This window comes from Bos taurus, chromosome 10, assembly GCF_002263795.3.
Source record: "Bos taurus isolate L1 Dominette 01449 registration number 42190680 breed Hereford chromosome 10, ARS-UCD2.0, whole genome shotgun sequence".
Classification (NCBI taxonomy): domain Eukaryota; kingdom Metazoa; phylum Chordata; class Mammalia; order Artiodactyla; family Bovidae; genus Bos; species Bos taurus.
Window position 1 is genome coordinate 57,729,144 of NC_037337.1, and position 12,751 is coordinate 57,741,894.

General features: G+C 36.4%; 1 protein-coding gene across 13 annotated transcripts in view; it reads left to right on the plus strand.

Moving 5' to 3' along the window:
• Window positions 1-12,751, plus strand: part of ATOSA (atos homolog A) — an 85,566-nt gene that overhangs the window by 6,810 nt on the left and 66,005 nt on the right. The gene's annotated exons all lie outside the window — the stretch shown is intronic.

Genomic DNA, 12,751 nt, shown 5'->3' on the forward strand with positions numbered 1-12,751 from the left:
TGTAAATCAAGTAACAGAAATGACAGAGGATAAGAAGTGTTGACTACATTAAATAGAACAGCCTTTTGCTAAATTCCCTCAGTGGAGGTAGTGGTGGTACTATTACTAGTAACAGCTAACTCTTCTACATACTGTGTGCCAGGCACTGATCCAAGTAGTTTATATAACTCATTTAAACATCACAGTTGTTCAAGAAACTAGGTGCTGTTGTTCATCTTTATTTCATAAATGAAATAGTCACAGTAACTTATCCAAGGTTACACAGCTAAGAAGAGAACTAGCCCAGATTCAAAGTAAGCTTGGGTGGTTGTTCAGTCATTCAGTTGTGTCCGACTCTCCGACCCCATAAACAGCAGCATGCCAGGCTTCCCTGTCCTTCACTATATCCCTGAGTTTGCTCAAACTCAGGTCCATTGAATCTGTGATACCATCCAACATCTTATCCTCTGTCATCCTCTTTTCCTGCCTTCAATCTTTTCAAGCATCAGGGTCTTTTCCAGAGACAGCTCTTCGCATCAAGTCGCCAAAGTATTGGAGCTTCAGCTTCAGCATCAGTCCTTACAATGAATATTCAGGGTTGATTTCCTTTAGGATTGATTGGTTTGATCTCCTTGCAGTCCAGGGGACTCTCAAGAGTCTTCTCCAAGCACCACAGTCGAAAACATCAATTCTTCAGCACTCAGCCTCCTTTATGGTCCAACTCTCACATCTATACATGACTACCAGGAAAACCATAGCTTTGACTAGATGGACCTTTGTTGGCAAAGTCATGTCTCTGCTTTTTAATATGCTGTCTAGATTGGTCATAACTTTTCTTCCAAGGAGCAAGCATCTTTTAATTTCATGGCTGCAGTCACTGTCTCCAGTGATTTTGGAGCCCAAGAAAATAAAGTCTGTCTCTGTTTCCATCTTCTTCCCCATCTATTTGCCATGAAGTGATGGGAACAGATGCCATGATCTTCATTTTTTGAATGTTGAGTTTTAAACCAGCTTTTTCACTCTCCTCTTTCACCTTCATCAAGAGGCTCTTTAGTTCCTCTTTGGTTTCTGCCATTAGAGTACTGTCATCTGCCTATCTGAGGTTATTGGTATTGACAAAACATGGTCCACTGGAGAAGGAAATGGCAAACCACTTCAGCATTCTTGCCTTCAGAACCCCATGAACAGTATGAAAAGGCAGGCTTGGGTACATGCTGTAAACCCTCTGGTAGGAATATGTTGTATTAAAATGTTATAAGATATGGGGGCCAAATTTGTTTAAAAACAGGCCCAAGGGAAATAAAAAAGAGATTTGCTAATTATTACGATCTTAGAAAACTATATATCTTATTTGTGCCTTACCTTTTTCATCTTTGCAATGGAGGAAGTAATAGTACCTTGCCTTTAGAGTTATTTGAGTAAATAAGTTAGTGTATATAATGTGCTTAGAACTATGGCTGGGACATAGTAAATATTCATGTGTGAACTGCTTTTCCTATAATTGGACATATTCTAATTAAGTCAGTTATTTAGGGAAGGCTGGGGAGGACAAAAGAAAGGGGCTAATTCAGCTGTATGTGTTTTATATACTCACTGTGATCTCAAGTCCGAAAATGACTACTGTTGGCCTTTCATCCACTGATGGGTCTTGACACATCAGTATCTGTCAGATAAGTGCTGGATTGATACAACTTCTGAGACTCAATTCTAAAGGGATTAACATAGAGGTTCCTTATGTTTTTGCCTGTCATCCTGTAAGAAAGATATGATTCAGTGGATAGAACACTGTCATTTCTTTGAAGGATGAGAAGAAAAGATAATTGGAAGCAGAATTGAGAAGCTAATGTGTACACAGGGAGAGTAACTCAAAAGCTGATTTCCTTTTCAAAAAGTGAAGAAACCTGTGGGGCCTGAACTTTCTGCACTGTGAACAAGTATAGGAAAAAAATTAGTTGTTAAATAAGGAATACTTACATTCATTTATTCTTTTGTCCTTCTCAACTTTGCATCTAATTACAGTAGTATTTTCCACTCAATTAAGGCTGAGGGTTTTAAAAATGGAGGGAATGTTTAACTTAGAAATTCCAACTGAATACTGACTTTTTTTAAATGAGAAAGCACAATCGCAGTACCAGGAAACAGTATTTCTTTCTCAGTAGGTAAACCAAAGTCAATTTGTCAATAGTTAATTCTGTCTTTCCTCAAATGGTTGAAAAAATCTGACGTTGATTATGTTAGACTTCCTTATTAAATCGAAACAGAATCAACTGGCTAAAAATTGCCAGTAGCTACTCAAAATATTAGCCATTAATCCATGTGTAATGCCAAAAACAGACCCAGCAATAACCTGAATTGAGATTTCACATATATTCCTTTTCATATAAAAGAAACTCATTCAGTAAAATTATAATAAGGCTTTTTGAATGTCTTATGTTTGTTCAACTTGCCCAGCCCCACTGGCCACCTTTTAGGTGTTCAGTGACCATTCACAGCCTTGTGTCCATTATTTCTTCTGCCTGAAAAACCTCCCCAGTCATCACGTGGGGAGCTCCTTGTCATTCTTTTGATCTTGGTTTAAATATCATTTTTCAGAGAGATATTCTCTGACTACACTATCTAAAGTGCTCAATTAAAGTTAGCAGCTATTATTATTTATTAAATTAGGGTCCTTGTTCTGTGTCTCCACAGTCTCTTTCGTAGCATTTACCATATTATGTGATTTTTTTTCTTTGTTTATTGTCTGTCTCCACGACTAGATTTTAAGTTCCATGAGGACAGGAACCTTGTCTCTTGTTCACAACTGGATTTCCATCACCTAGCTGATGGACTTATACATGGTGGGTGTGTAGGAGGTGCTTAAAAAAAATGAATCACTAGTTTATCTCAATATTTGTGAAGCAAATAGGAGTAGAAGCAGATGACTAGAAATCATTGATTGTTTTACTGACACCAACTGAAATTCTCTCATTTTAGGGATTTTCTTACATTATTGACAGGCTATTATCACAACATTGTACCTAATTTTAAAAAATAGATTTAAAATATATTTGCAAATAACTTAAAAGAAGATGATATTTTAAAATTGATTAAATCTCACTAAGTTGAAATAAAATTCTGTAAAATAACTAAGGTGTAGGCAAAAGCTGTTTGGTATAGGTAGTTCTAAGTTTATATAAATGTATATATGTATATACATTTACTTAACAAATAATCCACACAGAAGCATTTGTTGGTAGCTCTCCGCTCTCCAACCACCATACTGAATTTGTTCCTGTTGCTATTTCTTTGAAAGAGAGAGAGATTAAATTGATTGGATAACTTCAGATTTATGAGTACAAGTAGGATAAAGACTTAGGATTTAGAGTGTAGATTTGGGGCCTGTTCTCTCGTTTACAGGTTCTGTGACTTGGGATCAATTTCCAAACCTGTTTTCCCATATGTAAAATGTACTAGGCTCCAAGTGTTGCTTCTGAGCTTCAGGTAAGATAATAACGTGTCAAAGAACTTTATAAGGTGTGAAATGCTATATATATTGACTGGTTTGCTGTATAGACAGGATGATCTGTACTCATGAGCAAAGAGCTAGGTGCTCTCAGGTGTATCTTAGGGGAGGTCATTCTGTCTAAAAATACCCATTTATGCAGTACCTGGTTTTTTACAGTTTTTAAAGTTTCCCCTTGTTATCCTGACTGAAATTAAACCAACAGGAGAACCACTTAGATTAATAAGTGTATATTTAATTATATATTTTTGAAGGAATATTGAAATGATGGCTATCTTTTGTTATAAAATTGGCTCAAATGTGTCCTTTTTAGCAGCATAGAGTTAAGACCCTAAGGCTTTAGGATCAAACTTAGATAGAAATTCTAAATCTAGCACTTCAGCCAAATGACCTTGAGCAAATTACATAACCTGTCAGAACTTCAGTTCTTTTTGTTCAAATACCATTAGCTTTAACGGTTGTGGGAAAGGTGAACTGAGAACCCAAGGTTCAGCAACTAGCATGTGCCTGACATGGGACAGGGATTGATTAGTGTTTCATTTCCAAGGATAAGCAACTTGAATCAGCTGCACTGAGGAAATGAATGTTTCAGGGCTTTGTTGTGAAAGCTAATCATAAAAGGCATAAGAGACCAACAGATCTTTATTGTTTGTCACTCTGAACCTTGCATTCTGGAATATACAACTAGAGGAAATCCAAACCAGTATGGAACTACACATCTGTAATGTGCATGCAAGGGGAGAGGGAAAGTAGGTAAGTGGAGCACACCAACTATTTCTGGGTGATCATACACCATTGTGAGCATTTAGAGCAGCATTAAGGCAGAGAGATTGGGGTGGGGGTGGACACTAGAAGGAGGTTGATGAAAGTTATTAGAATGGCCAGATGGTGCCCCAAATTGCTTTTTTCTTTATTTTAGAACATTAGCTAGGATTGATTCAGTGTTTGGAGCATGGCCCTTTTGTTTCTGTGAGTCAGAATCTAGACTTGTTCCTGATGCTGCAAGAAATGGCCTAATATTATAGGTTAAGAAGCTTTTGGTAGGCTAGCCTGGGAATCTAGTCATAACTTATTATTTGTAATTATTTATTATGTACTATTACTTGTAAATAATATTTATTCAAAGTATGACCATTATTTGGACTTTAAAACTTATTCTCTTTGAGAGTACAACTCGTTTATAATTAGGAATTGACATTTTAAATTAATATGAAGTTTCCATTTTTTGTTTTCCTACTTATTAAGCTTATATATTCTGAATAGAATTAAAATTTTATAATAATAGCTGAAATCAGGCTATTTATAAAACTTTATCCTGACATTAGAGAATTCTTGTACATTTTAAAAACCAAATTAGCCATTTTCTTTTGTGAAGAAATATCATGGTTTTGTGAAAGGAAGTGATCCAGTGGGTCACTTCTACTTAAATTCATAATATTAAGAGAATGTGTAACTTCAGCACTCAATATTGGCAATTTTGATCTGTTTTTTTGAGGGGCTGCGCTAGCTTCTGGAATCTTATCTCTGGACCAAGGATCAAACCTTGGCCCTTGGCAGTGAAAATGTAAAGTTCTAACCACTAGACTGTCAAGAATTGCCAAGATTTTGACCTTAAACATAGCTTGAGGTTAAAGCTCTATATCATATTTGGTATATGTCACAAAATTTTGACATGCAAAAATTTTTTTGATGTACAGATTTTTTGATATATGAAAGAATTAGCCATAGGATTTCTTTGAACTTCCATACATTGCATGCTGTATTCACACCCACAAAAAAAGTTAGAATCCTAATTTTCATAGGTTATGAACATCTTAGCACTTTTGTTTTACCTCTCTTGACTGCTAGGTCAGTAGATAGGTAGGTAGACAGACAGACATAGGGCTTTTTTATTTTTTTGTTTTTATAAATTCAGAGTAAGTGGTGGACATCATGACACTTCAACCCTGTGTACTTCAGTATGAAACTGGCTAGTAGCAGCATGTGACAGCTGATTGTATACATTTCTTCTCTACTCAGTCGAGTTGGTTGCTTGCTATCAGCAAGGGTACCAGTATTTACACCATGGAAATTGGCACTGCTACAGACCAGGACTTTTTTTTTCCCTTTGCAGAACCAGTTGTTAAACATTTATCATCATACTACTGTGTGTATCTCCTAAAAATAAGCATTCTTGGGAGGGGATAATTATGTATATATATATATAATGTATAATTATGGCTGATTCCAGTTGTATGTCAGAAACCAACACAACATTGTAAAGCAGTTTTCCTCCAATTAAAACATAAAAAAAAAATTCTCCTATGTACCTGTAATACAGTTACCATATCCAGGAAATCTATTAACACAATGCTAATATCTAATTTACTGTTTATGTTCATATTTCTCTAGTAGTCCCAGTATTGTCTATAGTAATACTGCCTTTTAAGGAAGGAAGTTGCTTTCTGTTACAAAAAAGGAGTTAGACCCTGGTGTTGGACATTTAGAAAGCTTTTGGAGAATACCATAAGAATATATAAATGTACAAGTAAGTAAAAGTACTGGCTTTTGGGGAAAAAAAATAGGTCATGTAAATAGGACAGTTAATTAGGATTTTAGGGTATTTCCTTATTTTGTTTAACTTTTTTGGAAAAAAAATTACTTGGACTAAGTGGATTTAAGAGGAAAATGAGTATTGGTAAAATTCCAGGACTTCCCAGTTGAAAAAGAATTATATTTTAAATTATTTTTGCATTGGAAAGAATTCCACTTTTAATCCTGAAGCCTCATGCTACCTCTCTGACTTCATTTCTTGGTACTCTAAGGTTCCCTGTACCCTAGGCACATCGATTTTACTGTTATTCAGTCACTACAAACACATTGACATCATGGGGACTTGGCATTTGCTGTTTCCTTTTGGACTGTAAGTCTCAAGATTGTCTTTTCCATCATTTGACTTTCTACGCAGTTGTCACTTCTTCAAAGTGAGGAAGTTGTCACTTCCTAGACCATCTTATCAAAAGAGTACAGGTCTTTTCTTGTCTCTTGACTCTGAATTACTCTTCATTGTACTTGTCACTACTTGACTTGATGTTTTATGTTTGTTTATTTGCTTTTTTTGTTTTTCTCTCAATAGGAATATAAACTTCACGAAGGCAGGGACTTAGTGGTGTTTAACCACTGCTGTGTTTGTCAGTGCATGGATTGATGTCTGGCATTTTGTAGCTAGTCAGTAAATATTTATCACTGAATGAATATCTGCATGCATTTTAATATGTTTGTGGTGTAGCATAAAACTTATTACTGGAAAAATTTTTGTATTATTTTTCTATGATTTGTTTGTTTCATAACTGTAAGAATTAATTCTACAGTGTCCAATTTTGTTTCTAAATTTATTCCCACTTCTCAAAGTTATTGGGTGGATCAAATGAGATAACTATAAACAAGCATAGTATAAGATGCTTGTATACAGTAAATAGTTAAAGTAATGTCTACTATCAGAGTTCATAGAGGGTGATTAATTTCGGGGCAAAGCCTGTCTTTTGGAAGAGATAACAGCTGTATTGAGCCTTAAAACACAGTATGATTTGGATAGATGGAAATTTACAGAGACTAAAAAGGGGAAGACTGAAAGACACAAGGAGCAATAAAAATGATCCAGGGATAGCAGGTCGACTGATGTGAATTGGAGGGGTTACTTAGGAATGGGTGAGATTAGGGTTTTGAATGTCAAGGACTTTCAGCTTCATTCATTTGATAGCAGGGCACCATTTATTAGCTTTCTATGATTAAAAAGAACTTCTTGGGAGAATAATTTCAGTACATTTCTATTATTTCATTGTAAACCAGTACAGATACTGAATATCTGACAGTCTTAAAAAATCAGTTTTTTCGCTCTCAAAATTATATTATAACCTGGTATGATAAAAATTACCTAACACTCATCTCAACTGTTGACTGATTGTTTTCTCCTTTGTATGTTTTCCCTTCACCACCATTCTTTGTAATATATGAGGGATTAATAATTACTGCCTTTTATGAAAATTCTTGGGAATATTAATATGGTATACAATACTGGTTGTACCATGGCTCTTGTTTTATGATACACTTTGTTCAGAGTAGTAAACTGCATGGTTCATTTTAAAATAGCTGTGTGTTAGAACAAATAAGCGGAGAAAGCAATGGCACCCCACTCCAGTACTCTTGTCTGGAAAATCCCATGGACGGAGGAGCCTGGTGGGCTGCAGTCCATGAGGTTACTAAGAGTCGGACACGACTGAGTGACTTCAATTTCACTTTTCACTTTCACGCATTGGAGAAGGAAATGGCAACCCACTCCAGTGTTCTTGCCTGGAGAATCCCAGGGATGGGGGAGCCTGGTGGGCTGCCATCAATGGGGTCACACAGAGTCGGACACGACTGAAGTGACTTAGCAGCAGCAGAACAAATAAGAGGAAACAAGATGAAGTTTGAGATTACTTCTCTCATGGTAGAAGCTTAATGAATTCTGGAGGATTAGAAGCCCTTATACTTTCCAACCTCATGTGAGCTATAAGAGTGAGGAGGTCCCCTCAATACTGATAAGCTTTTCTATCTTTGTTAAGGAGAGAATGAACATATATCTTCTCCCCTATCCAACCCAATAAACATTTCACACCAAAGCTTTAAGAAAAAAATTTTGGCCATACAAGGGGTTTGTTCAACGGTGTATTGTGGCAGAAAGAACACAGCAGGAAATCTTAGATTCTGTCATTCATAACTCCTTTCTTAAAAATTGTTTCTCTGGGCATGTGTGTTCTTAAGTTAGTATACTCACTCTTTAGAAGTTGGAATAAGGAACATATCTATGCCTTTGAGGAATCTGCACTCAAATCTTGGTAATTATTTTGTTGATTGACTGCTGGTCCTGGAGACATATTTCTGTAGTCCAGCATATAACAACCCTCCTGTGCTTTTTCTTGTAGTTTATGTTGCAGAGTTCAGGTATCTGCTAGGGGACTCTGAATGACTAACAATGGAGGGAAAAAAAGTCATCAGGTTACATCATGGTGCAAATTAAATTCCATTCTAAAGAGCTCAGGACATGAAAATGGTTTTATGATTCTGAGATTACTCTCAAAGTTAAGCTGTTGCCAGAAATCAGAATTGAAAAGGTCCTTAGTGTGAGTCTCTTTCATTTTTTTTACAGCTGATAAAGCATAAGGCCCAAAGGAAAAAAAGTAACCTATCTAACTATAAAAGTAAAACAAATTACCTACTAACCAGTTGAGAATTTTTCTATACTATATTATTACCTCTGACAAGAGCACAATTGCCCCTAGATTCTGGCCCCATGATCATGATCATCATGATCATTCAGCCTTCCTCAAGGAACGTGGAAGAAACAAAGGCTAGGTGATTATATTTTAACATTCTTCTCCAAGTAGTGTGTACATACTTTTAAAAGAAAGTCAAATGGTAATAAATAGACTCAATGTGAAATAAATATTTAATCCTTGAAACTGGGATGCTAAAAAGAGAAAGGAATATAAAGAAATTAGAGATAATGTCTAAATTTTAAAAGTTAAGAAATAATGTGAAGCTTATTATTAAGAATTATAGAGGAAGAAGTCCATTTTTAGTTTTGTCATGTGAAAAATAAGGCTAGTAATAGTACCTAAATAAAGGACTGGCATAGTGGTTAAATGAGGTAATACATGTAAAGTGCTTGGAATAGTGTTTGACTCTGAAGAAATATTCAATAAATGTGATGTATTATTGTTAGTATATTAACATTTCTTGAACAAGTAAGAAAAGTACATGTTGTAAGTGCTCTGAAGGAAATACACAAAGGTTAAGAAGGTGACAACTTAGGGCAGGGAGAAGACCCCCTTGCTTGGGATGATTAGCTAAGGCCTCTCTGAGAAAGTGAGGCGAAGATAAGAAGGAGCCTGCTGTGTAATGAGTGAGGAGAACATTGCAGGCCAAAGAAGTGGTATGTTCAAAGGTCCTGAATTTAGAAAGAGCCTGGCATGCGCTAAGAAACAAAAGAAGACCAGGGCATGTACCACTGTTTGGGCATCCTTTACTTGCTCATTTTAGACTGTCTCCTTCACTAGAGTACTTATTCTCCAAGGGCAGGACAGCATCTGACTTCTTCCCTCACACCTGTTATGGTCCTTGGCACAGGGCTGGCATTTGTTAGATAGTTGAGAAAACATTTCATCACTGTCAGTGCTTTGTGGGTGAAGACTTGATCTTTCCTTCAAACAAGATAGCTAGGATGTAGTGAGTTGCTTATGGTTACTTTTTTAAAGGATATTTGGAAAACCTGATGCACAGCTGTAAAGTATTCACATACCATAAAATATCGTAAATTTTATATTTTGACTCAGTGAGTTTCATGGAATAAAAAAATTACATTAAAAATTTAATTTGAATTAACTGTTTTATATATCTATTTTAACCATGAAGTTCACATTTTCTTGGGGGATGGGATGGGTTAAATGCTACCTGGGATGGTCCTGGTTTACGCCTGATGTCCCTGTGTTCAATCCTATTTCACAGTTTGTCTCTCCTTTTTTTATTGTTTTGTACAAAGAATTTTATGTTCACACTAGTGTTGTGCTGTCCTGCTGGTGCACTTAAATCTTGTTTTCTGTTAACTTCTGTTTTATTCTGTATTTAGCTAGCTTGCTGTGTTATGTAGGGTATTGTATTTAATATTTTATAATTTATGTGGACTCTTGTACTAAATCAAGGTATTGACTGGAATGCTTGCTTTGACTTAGTCAAAACACCTGGACTTTGTTTCAGAAAGTCTTGATTTCTAAAATGTTTCTACCAAACTGCACATGTTTTAGCAAAAAAAATTTTAGTCAAAGTCATCAGAATTCTTATGAACAGTGTCTTCTGTGGTAAATGTTAAATTAGTGATTGTACAGTGTATAGGTAAAATGACTTATTTTTAGAATTTACTGTTAAATATGGTAAAACTCTGGACAATTGGATTCCTTTCCCTCTCTTCTCCTGAATCATGTTCATTGGGCACCTGATACATGCCTGGCACTTACATGGTAGAAATAAAATGATGAGCAAGAACTAACATGAACTTTGCCCTCTGGAACCTATAGTTAAATGTAGTCTTTCCTCACTTTTTTTCCTGGAGGTTACCCTTTGCTGTTTTGGAAGAGGTGCAAAGGGCCAGTAGGGGAACTGGCCCAGAGGAAAAAAGTAGCAGATGGCCTGCACAGACTTGTAGATCTTTGACATTCCACTACTCTTTTCTATTTGTTGTTGTCTCAAATATTTTTGGTTTGAACATAGGGTTATGTGTGTATGTGTTGGTTGTTCTGTTTTTGTTTTTGAGAATAAGGAATGGAAATTTTTTCTCAGTAAGTGCAGGTTTCACTTGAGGTGCTTATTAGTTCATGATACTTTGTTGATTTTCCCCTCTAGGTGATGCAACTAAAACCTTTCTGGTCTAAAAGGTTAGAAGCTATTGAGGTAGTCAAAAAATAAGTACTTTGCACAAGGTTGCTAGGTAAAATAATTGTGTAAACTGAGATTGTATCTAAAATGGAAAGCTTTGAAAGGCTGACTACAACATTTGTGTGAATAAAAAGAAAATGCTCCCTCTACACAAAAGGGTAGATGCAGTAGTTACAGAATTCATGCATTCTGGTGGTAAATCTCTAGCAATTACTTCTTTCTCAGACTCGGTAAAACATATCAGCCTTTAATATGTGCTTCCAAAGTCCATATTGGTTGAACGTGATAAGGTAGAACCAAACACCTATTGGAGAGAATTAAGGTGGGGGGAGGGTCACTGAGAGGTAGTATCACATGGAGCAGTAGGTTAAAATTTTTTTTGACTGCTCACAATTACAAACAGTTGAAGTTGCTGCCCTGTAACAGCATTCCCTCCTCCCAAACAAAATTTGGTACTCAGTCTTGCTCATGAAGTGGTAACTGATCTTTTCTTTTTCCCATTTTATTTAAAAAGAAAATGATAGTCCCAGACCTTTAGATTAATTTCACAGCACATATAATCCTACAGATTATTTTAGCATTTAGAAGAACTTGAAAAACCTTGGTTAAAGTTCTGATTTTTCTTATGGTTACTGGGGGGAACATTAGAGGGATGGGATAGTTAGGAAGTTTGGGATGGACATATACACAATTCTATATTTAAAATGGATAGCCAGCAAAGTTGTACTGTGTAGCACGGGCAACTCTGCTCAATGTTATGTGGCAGCCTTGGATGAGAGGGGAGTTTGGGGAAGAATGGATACATGTATATGTATGGCTGAGTCCCTTTGCTATCTACCTGAAACTATCTCAACATCGTTGATTGTATTTCAAAGTAAAATAAAAAGTTAAAAAAATAAATAAAGTTCTGGTTTTGTCACCTGATCTGTTTAAGCTTAATTAAATTACCTAGCTTCTCTGAACTTCAGTTAGTTCAGTTCAGTCACTCAGTTGTGTCCGACTCTTTGCAACCCCATGGACTGCAGCACACCAGGCCTCCCTGTCCTTCACCGACTCCCAGAGTTTACTCAAACTCATGTCCAGTGAATCGGTGATGCCATCCAACCATCTCATCCTCTATCATCCCTTTCTCCTCCCACCTTCAATCTTTCCCAGCATCAGGGTCTTTTCATATGAGTCAGTTCTTCACATCAGGTGGCCAAAATATTGGAGTTTCAGCTTCAGCATCAGTCCTTCCAATGAATATTCAGGACTGATTTCCTTTAGGATGGACTGGTTGGATCTCCTTGCAGTCCAAGGGACTCTCAAGAGTCTTCTCCAACACCACAGTTCAAAAGCATCAATTCTTTGGCACTCAGCTTTCTTTATAGTCCAACTCTCACGTCCATACATGACTACTGGAAAAACCATAGCTTTGACTAGATGGACCTTTGTTGGCAAAGTAATGTCTCTGCTTTTGAATATGCTGTCTAGGTTGGTCTTAACTTTTCTTCCAAGAAGTAAGCGTCTTTTAATTTCATGGCTGCAGTCACCATCTGCAGTGATTTTGGAGCCCAAAAATATAAAGTCAGCCACTGTTTCTACTGTTTCCCCATCTATTTGCCATGAAGTGGTGGGACCGGATGCCATGATCTTAGTTTTCTGAATGTTGAGCTTTAAGCCAACTTTTTCACTCTCCTCTTTCACTGTCATCAAGAGGCTCTTTAGTTCTTCTTCACTTTCTGCCATAAGGGTGGTGTCATCTGCATATCTGAGGTTATTGATATTTCTCCTGGCAATCTTGATTCCAGCTTGTGCTTCATCCAGCCCAGTGTTTCTCAT